At 34.7% G+C, this 14,277-nt stretch overlaps 1 pseudogene; it reads right to left on the reverse strand.

The window, feature by feature from the left end:
- Positions 1 to 1,822: 1,822 nt before the first annotated feature.
- Positions 1,823 to 2,596, reverse strand: LOC121267999 (annotated as a pseudogene).
- Positions 2,597 to 14,277: the final 11,681 nt, after the last annotated feature.

The following is a 14,277-nucleotide window of genomic DNA, read 5'->3' on the forward strand; positions in this document are numbered from 1 at the left end:
GAGTATCCATTGTTTTTCTATTTTCCCATTTTGCCCGTAACTTTAGTTTGTTTTGCCCGCGTTGTCCATTTTCAGATTCTAGATTTGCTTCAATACGTTTACCACCGCCTCGATCGTTTGTTTTATTAAATTCTAATATTTTCATTTCAAATTTTGTCCTTGTCTTTCCAGTTTCTGGATTGTTTCCCAGTTTCTGGATTGTTTTGGATCACTTTCCTACCACCCCACCGTCAAACTTATCACATTCTATATATATTTTTTTTTACATTTCCGCACCGCATCCATCGCTAGATTATTTTTATAAGAATTATCTTAGTATAAGAATAGCTTCCCTCTCTTTTAATTTCTACTCTTTCCTATCTCTGCTTTTAATTTCCTGAAATCTGTTTCTTTCAACTCTGAGTTATACATTTGTCTTCCACGTTTGGAATCTTACAAGTTTTTGTATAAAAATAGCTCTTACCTTAGAAGTATAAAAAAATCGTTATTTTTTAATGAGATATATTTTTTTATAAAAGGCCTACGCAAAAATTATCTCTTTAGAAATTGTACCTAATATTACTTTTGTATATAATAAGTGAAGGGCAGGGACTCAATGTAGTTAGAGTAATGTTATATATAGTAGTAGAGTATATTAGTGCCGTGTAATTATTTTAAAAAAGAGTGATGTCCATTATTACAAATTATAAAATTAATTTTTTATTTTATATAGATTTTATATTTACTCTCTTTTTTAAAGAGATTATGTAATAATTGTACTCTATAACTATAAATATAATTTCTCGGTACTCAAAAGGCTCAAATCCAATTAATATATATCATACTCAGAAGCCGGTTAAGAACCAAGGCAGAAAGGAAATTTCCGAGTTCTTGGACAAGCTGGGGAATAGCTGTTTTAATTTTATTAGAAAAATTATATTTATAAATTAGTGTGCAAGAGCGTCCCAATTTATAAAAAAGGTTTAAAAATCTCTTGCAAATCAAAATTTATTAGATAAGTAGTGTGGAAAGTATATCCACTATATATATACACTATAAGAAAGTTACTTATTTGTGACCAGTTATTTTCAGTAAAAATGATTATTTTTTACTAAAATGAGTTTGTTTTGTTCGTCACAAATAATCTGTCACAAATACTTATTTTTCTTATACTCGATCGGCTTACAAGTAGAAAATATCAATTGATTATTTTGAGTTTTATAATAAAAAACCGATACGTGGTATATTAATCACTTAATCACTTGTACAAATAATTAATTAAGTGATTGATTTATAAAATTTATATGATAGCCAAAAAATAGAAGCGTGACATGATTTCAAAGACTTGTGGCATCATCTAGCTACTTGCTTTTCCGAATGATTGGAACTCATGATCATGTACAATTAATCAAACCTTAAATTATTTGCGAGGTGAAAGAGCCCACAATCACGAACAAAGAGATGCGATATATATATATATATATATATATATATATATATATGTATATGTATATACACACACACTAAATAGAGATGTGACTTATATTTATATTTAACTTACCCGTCAAATTATTAGTCACACGATACATATATATACCGACTGATCATATATATCATGAACACCACTTTATTATATATCACAACAACCTTTATAATTAATATAATCTATTAATTAACATACTACAATAATTTCTTAATTTAAGCAATTAATCTACTTCATTAATACTTGCACGCATCCAAGGATTTAACCAAAATCCAAATGGCCAGTTATCTCTGGTTTTGGTGAGAGAGAGAGAACCAAATTATTTCTCATTTATGATCTATATACGCATAGAACTCATTTTCATGATATAATTTCCTCTCTGCCATGCCTCAGATCATCATCCCTCCTTTTGCCCCACTCGTGCACACATAGGTGAAGCTTCTTACCCGCCGCCAGGAAATCCACCTCCCGCTTCGGCGTCAATATTCCGACCAACTCCTTAAGCGTGCTCAACCTCAGCCTATCCGCCTCCTCCAAAATACCCGCTATTTCTTCCTCCTGTTTGTCTAGAGCTCTGTTTACTTCCCCGTTCATCTCGCCGACCCGGCTCAATCTCTTCGCAACCACTGCAATGGGCTGGTCCGCGAGGTCCTCCTGCAATCACGCCATCCTGGCCGTCAACTTTTCCTCAGATCTTATCGTCTTTCCTTGTAAGATGTTGACGAGGTGAAACTGTTTGGAAGAGAGGTCGCCCAGAGTCCCGGTAGTGCTCGTGCCCTGAAGAAAGTCGTCCAGCTGGGCCTCGATCTGCAACCCACTTAGGGCATAAACGAGACGGATATATTGAGAAGGTCTACAACCACCGAGCCAAAGCATGCAGTTTTCGCAGTTGGTGCACCAGGAAGGGGCTAAGAAAGCAGAAACTTCGTTGTGGGCAAGTTGGCTTCGCATGTCAGCGTAGTCTTGAAAGTGTTTGATGCACTTTTGTGCGAGTTGGCTAAGGTTGTGTTCATTGCTGTCGGTCATGGAGGCGTGTAGGGTTAGGGCTTGGTGGAGTTCTGAGAGTTCTTGATGTTGGAGGTTCATCCATTTCAGGAAACAGGATCGGCAACGCTCCTGGTCATCAGTTGCCATTTCGATCAATGGTTAAGCACATTTGTCCCATTTCTGTGGTATCCGCATGTCTGTATATATGCATATACATATGTATATATTATACTTGACAAGTGAGGCGAGAACGGGACAAAAAAGTGGGGGCTATAAAACCGATGTTCTTCGGTTTTTTATAAACTGTTGGACTGTTGCGCTATAAATAGGGAAAATATATTTTTCTTTTTATTTCTTTTTCTAGGTGGATAAAATATTTCCATTAGTATTATATAGAGTTTAAAGTCGGTCATGAATTTGTCATATCAATCCGCCTTTCTTTTTCTAAATGGACAGAACTTTTTAAGAAGTATTTCAATGAAAACTGGTGAATCCAAAAGTTGTTTGGAGCCTGGAGGGTTGTGAAAGATATTTATATATCTCAAATTAAAGAGTTAGTTGCTTATTTATATATACCTCGAAAGTGATCCGAAATCTCAACGATATGTTTCAGGATTAAAACGAATTCATCTGATCTTCCGACGCGTTCAAGTACACTATTGCTCTGTTGGGTTTATATATATGTGTGGAGTCTGATTGTATTTGTGATAACTCGTTCGGTTTGGTAACTTAACAAGGATCTGTTGTGATTTTTTTATGAATTTTCAATGAGACTAAATATTGGCTGCTTTTGGATGTTGAGCTGGACTCAGTTTTTTATAAATAATAGGTAGTTGAGTAGTGGAGGGAGTTATGTAAAGCCTACCTAAACTGAGTTTAAAATGTGTTTAGATATTAAGAAGAGTTTAGTACTTTTTATGGAAAGTTAAAAAAAATTGTAGATCCCACGTGTAAAAAGGTTTTGAGTTGAGAAGAGTTTGATAGTTTGAGAATTGAGTGTTTAGATATTAAACTCAATTTAAAATTAGACTCAGCTCAACTGAGCTCAGCTGAGACGTCTTGCAACCAAACACAGCCTTAAGGCTAAGGAGCAGTGCAATACAGAGCAATCATGCATGGACAAATTATTTTCATCTGATTTGCCTCTTAATCTAACTTAACCCAATAATTAGGATTTACTATATATTATATTAAACCTTTGTATGGTCGCCACACTAAATCTTTGATTATCATTTAAATAAAATTTCATGCAGTTTTGTGGACATAGCCATATAACCGAATTACGTAAACCTTATATCCTCTATGTGATTTACTTTTATTTTACTCTTTTCTTATGGTTCTTAACAGGCTCCGATTTAATGAAGATTTATATTAATCCTCCTTTTCAGGGAATTAAATCTTCATTCAAAAACCTTAATTATGATATTGTGAATCTCTAATTCGCTGTTTATTGAATCATAGATTCGATCTATATAAATGAATTATTACTTTTTGCAGAGACTGGAAAAGGGCAGACAAGATTAGCTCCTCGAGAATACATGAATTTCTGAATTATTCGAAAAAGATGGCCACCAGCTCCAAAATAGCCAGAAAGCTGCTTGATTAATTTCCCATGCAGGCTGCATGGACATCCGGTCCCATGCCCAGCAGCAACCTATCCATCTTTCCTCTCATGTATGATCTAAGCTGTCATCCAGCCGTACGGCATTACTGTCTACACCTGTCAATCTACCATCCCATGGGACTATGCAAATGAAGGGATTAATTAAATTCTGGCACTTAAAGCTCATGAGAACATGATGTCCTATATATATCATGTGTGTTAGCAAAAACTGACATGCATGGTTTGGTTCAAAAGACGCTACGATTGCCCATTGCACTTGCATCTGTGCTGGGTTTGTCTTATACCTTTTATGCGGCTTGTTAACTGCCGGATTTAAGAATATATGAAGCCATTGCATGCTTAGTTGTTAATTAGGAATATTGATCATCACTACTACTGCTATCAACACGTACATGATGAATATTTGTTCTTTTTAATCAGTAAATATTGTTATATATAAAAACTCCATGGATTTTCTATAGATAATTGGTTTAATGTATTGCTCGATCAGTTTTGAACTGTTCGTTTTTGCATACCAAATGGTTGTATGCTAGTCTTTATATTTTTACCAAAGCTTGGTTTTGGTATTTTATATAACATCCATGCTTAATTCATCTTGTAATTAGGTATTCTTTCACCGTAAGAGAGGTAAATAATAAAATTAAAAAAAAAAAGGGAGATTAAATCATCGATCCATTAAAAATAAGTACTAAAAAAATGAATTTTACTCACCGGAAAAGGTGTTTCAGAAATTAATAAAAAAAAAAGCACAAAACAGAATACAGAAAAAATATTATACACATCCAAGTTTTGAAGGCTTCCCAATTTTACCTTACACCATGGATTGCACTAATATTCTTTTTACATACTTAAAAAAGATCCAAAGTATGAGCTACTAATATGACCAAAATTGACATCGACTGTGTTTTACAATAGTTGCAAGCATAGTTGCCCCCTATTTTAGAAAAAATGGACATGGACACTAGATGAAAACAAAACATCAACCTCAAGGACTTATATCAGGTTCAAGGATGTTTCAAAAACCCAACAATCCAAAACCTGCCCAGTTACCTCCAGGTTTAAGGAAAGTTTCTTAGGGTTACGTGCATGTAAATTTTACAGCATATATTGCCTACCCAAGCATAATAAGGTTGGAGGAAGTTTGATAAAATTTGTAATACTTGCAAACGTTTTGTTTAGTGCATTTGAGACCAAACCTCAACACATCACCAATCAATCTCAACTGTCAGAAGCAAGTAGATAGGTAAAAACATAGAAGTTTGATAAATAACTAGAAAAGTAGTATAAACAACCAAGCAAGAAACTCGTAAGTCAGACAAATGTGAGCCTATTGAAACAATTATAATTGCTGCAGCTCAACAAAGGTTCAATAAAATGATACTCTGCAGTGTTTATGATCCTTCATAAGCCTTCCAGCAAGTTAAAAAATAAAGTTAAAATCTGTGGTACTTCAGCAGCCAGTTGCCAACATGCTTCCAATTTCCAATACACAATTCTTCAGCCCAAAGATGAAAACAGCTATATTATCAAGATTTTGACATCATTGCACCTTAAATTTCAGCATGCAAGAATTTTCCATTTCTACAATCCATTCACCATATAAATCTGGTTTTTTTAATTCCCAATCAGTCATAGGTTACTTTTGCCAATACACTAAAGTTTAAATGGTGATGAGCACATTCAACTTGCCTGAATATAAATATTTTTACATGCTGCAAATAAGATAGGGCACTCACTATTGATGATATTATCTCGGATAAGGCTTTGGAGGAAAACACAAACAAGTCTCGCAAGTCTGTTCTGCATGTATTTATCCTGGGGAAAAAAGAATGCTTCAAATTTTATAGTGTACCCATGGCAAGCCTATAACATAATAGAAACATCTTAGTGGTACAAACACACTAAGCACTTAATTCCTAATTCCCCTCTCAACATTTGACATACGGACTCAATACAACAGATAGTTCTATGATGGAAAACGCCATTCTTACTCCATTTTCCTACATCAATATTTATGCTAAAAGAACCTATACGAGAATATTGCCATGGGAAAACATGATATAGACAACTATTCTTGTACTCAAATTTAATCCGAACTTTGAAATAAAACACCAGTTACCCATTTTCAAGACGACCAGGCCAAAGTAAATACATGAATCTCTATAAAGCTGGTAGATCCTCCTTTCATCTCCATTTGCCTAACCTATATAACAACACGTAAGGTTAGTGTACTGCATGCCAATAGGATTTGTAATGAGTGCATTAAATATTAAATGTAGATACTTACATGCTTCTCTTACCATTAGTACTGCTTCATTTCGTTGAACATTGAGTTCCCCCTATTAACAAATTAACACAATTGCGTCCTAGGAAGGCAAAAAAAGTAAGTTCAAGGCATCTACACCCACCCCATGACATGTCAAAAGCCTAAAATACCAACACCCCATGCAGGTCAATAATACCCATTAGACAGGTTATCACTAAAATAAATAAATTCTAATAAGGAATATATATACGGTTTATCCTACATTTTTGTGGTTTGAAATCCAGGGATCAAATGATTATTTAACCTTTTACTGAAATTATGGTAGGGATTGACGTACAATAGATTCATTTCTAGGTTTTGTAAGTTGTACTAATACTAGGCATATATGTAGATATATAGATTTGCGCAGTCTTTCTCTCATTGATGATCATATATAGTGATACTGGAAAAGTTATAAAATCCTTGATGCAACTTCAATCAAGAAAGGGTAAAGATCGAAGAAGAAAGAAGCAGAATACTTCTGATTTTATTCAATATGTCACTGTACATCAGGTTACCATCTATTTATATACAATGAGTTAACTAACTCATAGTAAAAAAGACTAAAACAGAAAGTAACTAAACTATAACAGAAAGTAACTAAACTATATAGGAGGACTAAACAGGAATTTACAACTTAGACTAAAAATGAAATTTATCATTTACAATAGTCCCCCTCAAGATGAATGTTCATAATAATGAACATTCATCTTGGACAGCAAAGAATGAAAAACATTGGAACCAAGAGGTTTAGTTAACAAATCTGCAAGCTGATGAGAAGATGAAACATGCAATGTTCTGAGCAGTCCAGCTTGAATTTTTTCTCTAATAAGGTGACAATCCATTTCAATATGCTTTGTTCTCTCATGAAAAACGGGATTGGCTGCAATATGGAGTGCAGCTTGGTTGTCACAAAATAACAGAGATGGCTGAGAATGAGACTGGTGAAAATCATTAAGCAAAGACTTTAACCATGTTAATTCACAAACTGCATAAGCCATGGATCGATATTCTGCTTCTGTAGAGGATCTTGATACAGTAGTTTGCTTCTTGGATTTCCAAGAAATCAGTGATTCACCAAGAAATACACAGTAGCCAGAAATAGACCTTCTTGTATCAGGACAACTTCCCCAATCTGAATCAGCAAAGGCTTTCAAGTGAACTTTAGATGATGCTGGAAAAAAAATACCTTGGCCTGGTGCCATCTTTATATATCTGAGTATTTTGAGAGCAGCTTGTATGTGAGGAACTCTAGGAGATTCTAAAAATTGACTCAAGTAATGAACTGAGTAAGTGATGTCTGGCCTAGTGTGAGTGAGATATAACAACCTGCCTATAAGTCTTCTGTAGGCAGTTGTGTCTTCAAGTAATTTTCCATCAGACTTGGAAAGTTTGCAGTGTGAATCCATGGGGAAATTTACTGGCTTAGAAGCCAATAAACCAGCATTAGATATCAATTCCAGTGCATATTTTCTTTGACAAATGGAAATGCCCTTTTTGGATCGAGCTATTTCCATCCCTAGGAAATATTTGACAGGACCTAAATCCTTTAGTTTAAAGTGTGCACTTAAAGACTCTTTGATAGTCTGAACAACAGAAATGTTACTACTGGCCAATAGTATGTCATCTACATACACCAAAAGAGCCACAAAACAATCATCTGTTTGCTTAGTAAACAACGAATAATCTGATTTGGATTGTACAAATCCCAAATCAACCAAGGCTGCAGTGAACTTTGAGTTCCACTGCCTAGACGCTTGTTTCAATCCATACAAGGATTTCTGCAGCTTCCAAACTCGAGTATCCCCCTTTTTAAGATACCCAGGTGGTGGTTTCATATAGACTGTTTCATCTAAATCACCATAGAGAAATGCATTGTTTACATCCAAATGCACTAGATGCCAGTTATGAATTGCTGCCAAAGATAGAAAACACCTCACTGTCACCATTTTTGCAACTGGGGAAAAAGTTTCTAAGTAATCGAGCCCTTCCCTTTGAGTATAACCTTTGGCAACTAATCTTGCCTTATACCTCTCAATCGAGCCATCAGCATTAAACTTAGTTTTATAGACCCACTTACAACCAATGGAATTTTTATCTGGTGGAAGGTCAGTGATAGTCCAGGTATTATTTGATTCTAAGGCAGCTAACTCAATGGACATGGCATCTCTCCAATGAGGATGCTTAATAGCTTGATGATAAAAATCAGGTTCTTTTTTAGATGAGATAGAGATGCTAAAAGCTCTATGAGAAGGAGATAAATGCTTATATGATAAAAATTCAGAAATGCTGTATTTGTTACCTGAAGTTATATCAATTGAGCCAGGAGATGATGTGGTAGAGGTAGAAGCTACTGAAGATGCTAAATTGCAGTGATAATTTTGCAAATAAGCAGGAGTTTTGTGCTGTCTGGTGGATTTTCTAAGAGGAGGGAATTGGATCATATCTTGTAGTGAAAGAACGTGTGGATTTTGACTTGAATCACTTAAGGATTCTGATATAGAAACAGAATCTGAATTAATATTGGAATCATTTGACAAGCAATTATTATTTGGAATGTTGGAAGAATGTGATATATGATCTGTAACTGGATGAGGCAATACTAACTCAGATGGTAAGCAAGTCTGTTGTGAATAAACTTTGGTCTGAAATGGAAATATATGCTCATGGAAAACAACATCTCGAGAAACAAAAAAACTGTGAGAGTCTAGATCATATAATTTGTATCCTTTTGTTCCAAAAGGATAGCCAACAAATATACATTTTCTAGCTCTAGGAGAAAATTTGGATCTGTTATTGCTTAAAGTAGAAGCATAGCATAGACAACCAAAAACTTTAAAATGATTGTAAGAAGGAATATCACCATAAAGAACCTGTTGTGGTGATTTGTTGTTGAGAATATGAGATGGAATGTGATTAATGATGTGAGTTGCTGTTAAAACGCATTCTCCCCAAAAATTTAATGGAACATTTGATTGAAATTTTAAAGCTCTTGCAACATTCAAAAGATGTTGATGTTTTCTCTCAACAATTGAATTTTGTTGAGGAGTCTCAACACAAGAAGTTTGATGTATAATCCCTTTTGAATTGAAAAAATCTCTCATAAAAAATTCTAAACCATTATCTGTTCTTATACACTTTATTTTCTGCTGAAACTGTGTATAAACCAGATTGTAAAAAATTGGAAGAATGTGTTTAACCTCACATTTAGATTTCATTAAGTACACCCAAGTTGATCTAGAATGATCATCAACAATTGTTAGGAAATACTTGAAACCATCATGAGTAGGTATTGAGAAAGGACCCCATATATCACAGTGAATTAAACGAAAGGATGAACTAGGTTTGTAAGAATGAACTGGAAATGACAATCGTTTCTGTTTTGCCAAAGGGCAGATTGTACAATGATGCTCATGTACAATTTTATTTGAAGGAAAATTTGGAATTGACCTTGAAAGAACTAACAATCTCGAAGATGATGGATGACCTAGTCTACTATGCCACAGATGGTAAGTAGAATCTGAAATGGAATTTACATTAGATGAAAGTATGGAATTAACAGTTGTATTGTCTGATGATTGTTGTAAGAAGTAGAGACCAGCTGCTTTTCTACCCTTCCCAATCATCTTCCATGGGGTAAGGCCCTGTATATAGCAAATCTCAGGCATAAAAATAAAGCAACAATTCTGATCAGATGTAAGCTTAGTTACTGAAAGAAGATTATATGCAAAACTAGGAACACATAAAACATCTTTCAATACTAAGCCTTCTGATAAATGGACAGTACCAAGATGTGTTACTGTAACATTTTCTCCATTTGGCAATTTAACAAAAGTATTAAGAACTTGTGTGATTGTGGTAAAAAGATTAATAGAATGGATAATGTGGTCTGTAGCACCTGTATCTATGATCCAAGTGCTAGAAGCAGATGTTAAATTCTCATTTTTCATAGATGAGAAAGTTGAATGAGAAACTGTATTACCTGAAAAGGAAGACAAAGGATTTGATGTGGATAGGACATTAGCTGCCTGATGACTGGTTTTGGATGGTTCAGTTGATTGTGGTCGAATTAATGCCAATAGTTGCTGATACTCTTCGTGAGAGAAAGACATACAATGCTGATCAAAGGGTGTACTCGAGGGTTGAGTCATAACTTGGTTTGCTGATGAAATTTTTCCCTTTTGTTTGAAACTTGGAGGGTATCCATGTAATTTGTAACACTTGTCTACTGTGTGATTGGTCATTCCACAGTGAGTACACAATACTTTTTCTCTTCTGTACTGTTGTTTTCCAGTGTTATTCTTTGGAGCTTCAACTCTTTTGTTCATGAAAGCTACATTAGGTTGAAAACCTACTCTTCCCATAGAACCAACCTCCCTTTGTTTCTCTTCTTGGATTACCAAAGAAAAAACTTTGGTAATTGATGGTAAGGGTTCTATCAACAAAATCTGACCCCTAACATGAGCAAATTCCTCATTCAACCCCATCAGAAACATGATTACATGTTGGCGTTGATGATATTCAAGAAATATACGAGCAGCACCACAACTACAATTTTTATATGCCCCACATGTACAACTAGGTATTTGATTATAATTCATAAGCTCATCCCACAAACACTTAAATTTTCGATAATAGACACTCACCGAGATTTGATCTTGAGTTAAAGAAGACAGCTCTTTTTGCAACTGGAAAATCCGTGGTCCATTGCCTTGAGAGAACTGATGCTTCAACTCATCCCACATATCATTAGCAGTTTTCGCATAGACAACGGTTTCTCCAATATCTCTTGACACTGAATTGAGAACCCATGATAAAACCATGCTGTTACACCGATCCCATTTAGGATATGAAGAATCTGCTTCAACTGGTTGGGGAATCGCACCATTGATGAAGCCTATCTTGTTCTTGGCCTTTAAAGCCATTTCCATTGATCTACACCAACTATTGTAGTTGTCTCCCGTAAGGAGATTCGAGACCAAACTCGAGCCAGGAGAATCTCCATTTTGGAGATGAAATGGGCTGGAAGAATCCTCTGAAACAGAGGAAGAACTAGAAGAGCTAGAAGAGCTAGCCATTCTTGCAGCGGAAAAACGGATATTGTAGTGAATCCGTAGCAAAACCCTAAGATTATTGCTCTGATACCATGATGCAACTTCAATCAAGAAAGGGTAAAGATCGAAGAAGAAAGAAACAGAATACTTCTGATTTTATTCAATATGTCACTGTACATCAGGTTACCATCTATTTATATACAATGAGTTAACTAACTCATAGTAAAAAAGACTAAAACAGAAAGTAACTAAACTATAACAGAAAGTAACTAAACTATATAGGAGGACTAAACAGGAATTTACAACTTAGACTAAAAATGAAATTTATCATTTACAATAATCCTATTGTTACAAGTTTATTTCAAGCGCAATACTACTGTATACTTATAGCATTCATGAGTAATTAACAGATCTCGTTTTTTTTAAAACAGTGAACAAATAATTATATAAAACTGGACAATTATATAAAACTGGCAAGCTAAATAATTTTAAAAAGAAAAAGGAAAGAAACATAATTTAAGGAGATACACACACATGACAACATGCAACAACAAAACAAATCTGCATGCATTTGATCTTTTCATCAACATGTACGGTGAGAATAATTTAAAAGTAAAGCATGTAGGCTGTTAGTGTATGGTTGTGTGTGTACATATAAATATACATATGTAAGTATATGTATGTAAGTATGTATTCGGTGTTTTTCTTCTCTCATGACTTTCAACAGGATATGTAATTATAGACTGAAAACATGTTTTATTCCCCTGAAAATTTGAGGAAAATGAGAAAAATGAGAGGAAAAATAACAAGAAAACTGGACCTACATGATTTTCTTGTCTCTATGGTGCCTTCTTAGTTAGGGTTGTTTTTCTTTTCTTTTTTTCTTTTGAATATTGTACTAGGTTATCCCCATTCTTTGATCAATAAACCTCGTTTACTTAAAAACAAAAAAAAAAAAAAAAAAAAAAAAAAAAAAAAAAAAAAAAAACCTGGAAACAGAACTCCCATAACAACAAGGCATTTACTCATACCTCAAGAAAGGAACATCTATGACCACGCTGAACGCATAGTTCAAAAGAGATGTACTCACAACTACTTTAATTAGTCACATCCAATCTTTCCTTGGCCTGCATTACTCTTCGTGAACTTCTTTCTTTTTGGCTAAACAAACTCTGGACGGCTATGAATAACCCACAAGAATTCAACACAGAGACACATCAAATAGAATAAGTGTCCAAAGGCGAAATTAAATAGAATTTTGCCATGGTCTAGATGTTTCAGCAATAAAACTGAAGAATATGGTCTCAGTTATTCAATGTTTTTGGTAAAAGTAAGTTTCAACCTGCTGTCTAGCAGCACAAAATTTGAGCTCTCACCAAACATGCAAAAACCATCTGTTTTACATGTACATGAATATGAGAAGGCAATGTTCAACCACCAAGCTTTTTTTTTTCCCTATAATTATATTAAATGCTGCAAATAAAGATTTAAAAAAAAAAAGAAGAAGAAAAACAAAAGATTAAATGGGCAAAAAATGATCTGATTTCCGATAACTTTTGGGGGATAATTAATGCAAGCTGCTGTTAAATTAAAACATATAAATCCCTATTGATCTAATACTCAATGCCAAAATCTAATTAAAACATATAAATCCCTATTCCACGACAATATACAAATTTAACAAACCCAATACGCTAAACTAAAGAAAAACTGAATAGGACAATTGCAAAGTAAAATCTTCCCAAACCCAAAAAAAATCCATAAGCAAACAAAACCCTAGAGCTGCCAGTATAACACCAACATCATTCACACAAAAATTGAAACAAAATCCTAACTTTATGTTCATAACCCAGATCCATTAAAGTAGCAATCCAGTTCTAATTACCTCCATCACAAAGCACCTCACAACTCTAAGCCACAACCACATACAATAAAGACACACAATAATCACTCTGGCAGCACAAAATAGAGAGATGAGAGAGAGAGAGAGAGAGAGAGAGAGAGAGAGAGAGAGACGGTGGAGGAGAGATGACCTACCGACGAGGACGAAGAGCACGGTGGTTGTGTTGGCGGAGTAGGATCGAGGAGAAGTAGAGGTGGCGGAGCAGAACCACTCCAGCCCGTCGGTGTTGTGTACTCACACCAAGACTTTAGAGGCTCCATGGCGCCGAACAAAAAGGAAAGATGTAGCATAGAGAGAAACAGAGAAAGGGAAAGACACGGAGGAAAGATGCGGACATCGTTCGTGAGAGAGAGAGAGAGAGAGAGAGAGAGAGAGAGACAGAGAGACAGAGAGTGGAAGAGAGCCGTCGGGGGGGCTGCAAAACAAAGGGGAAATGAGAGAGAGGGAGATATCGAGCAGAGACAGGGAACATCGAAGGAGACTGCGCGAGCCCTAGATTTCTCATTTAATTTTGAATACTACCATTTACGGAGATTTATTGTCGCCGTAAAAAAGATAATGCTTGTTTTAACCTATTTACAGCGATTTTTAAAATTAAAAAATCATTGTAAAAGATCACTTTCGCAATTCTATCGAATAATGAACCGCTGCGACAAGTTTTTTACTTTTTACGGTGAATAATTCCGTCATAAAAAATAAAAATTGTTGAAAAAGACTAATTTAGTATTTGCAGTGAATTGTTTTGTCGCAAAAAATCATTTGTAAAACTTGAAGAAAAAAGATCGTGAAGACGTAACAATCGCTGTAATTAAAGATTTTTTGAAGAGATTTTATTTCCAACAGACATAAAATTACTGCAAAAAGCCACTTTTCTTGTAGTGACATTCTAATGCACTTCCATAAGGATTTAAATCACCTAGAATTTTTACTTCTAACCTAGCT

This window comes from Juglans microcarpa x Juglans regia, chromosome 5S (genome assembly GCF_004785595.1).
Source record: "Juglans microcarpa x Juglans regia isolate MS1-56 chromosome 5S, Jm3101_v1.0, whole genome shotgun sequence".
NCBI lineage: Eukaryota > Viridiplantae > Streptophyta > Magnoliopsida > Fagales > Juglandaceae > Juglans > Juglans microcarpa x Juglans regia.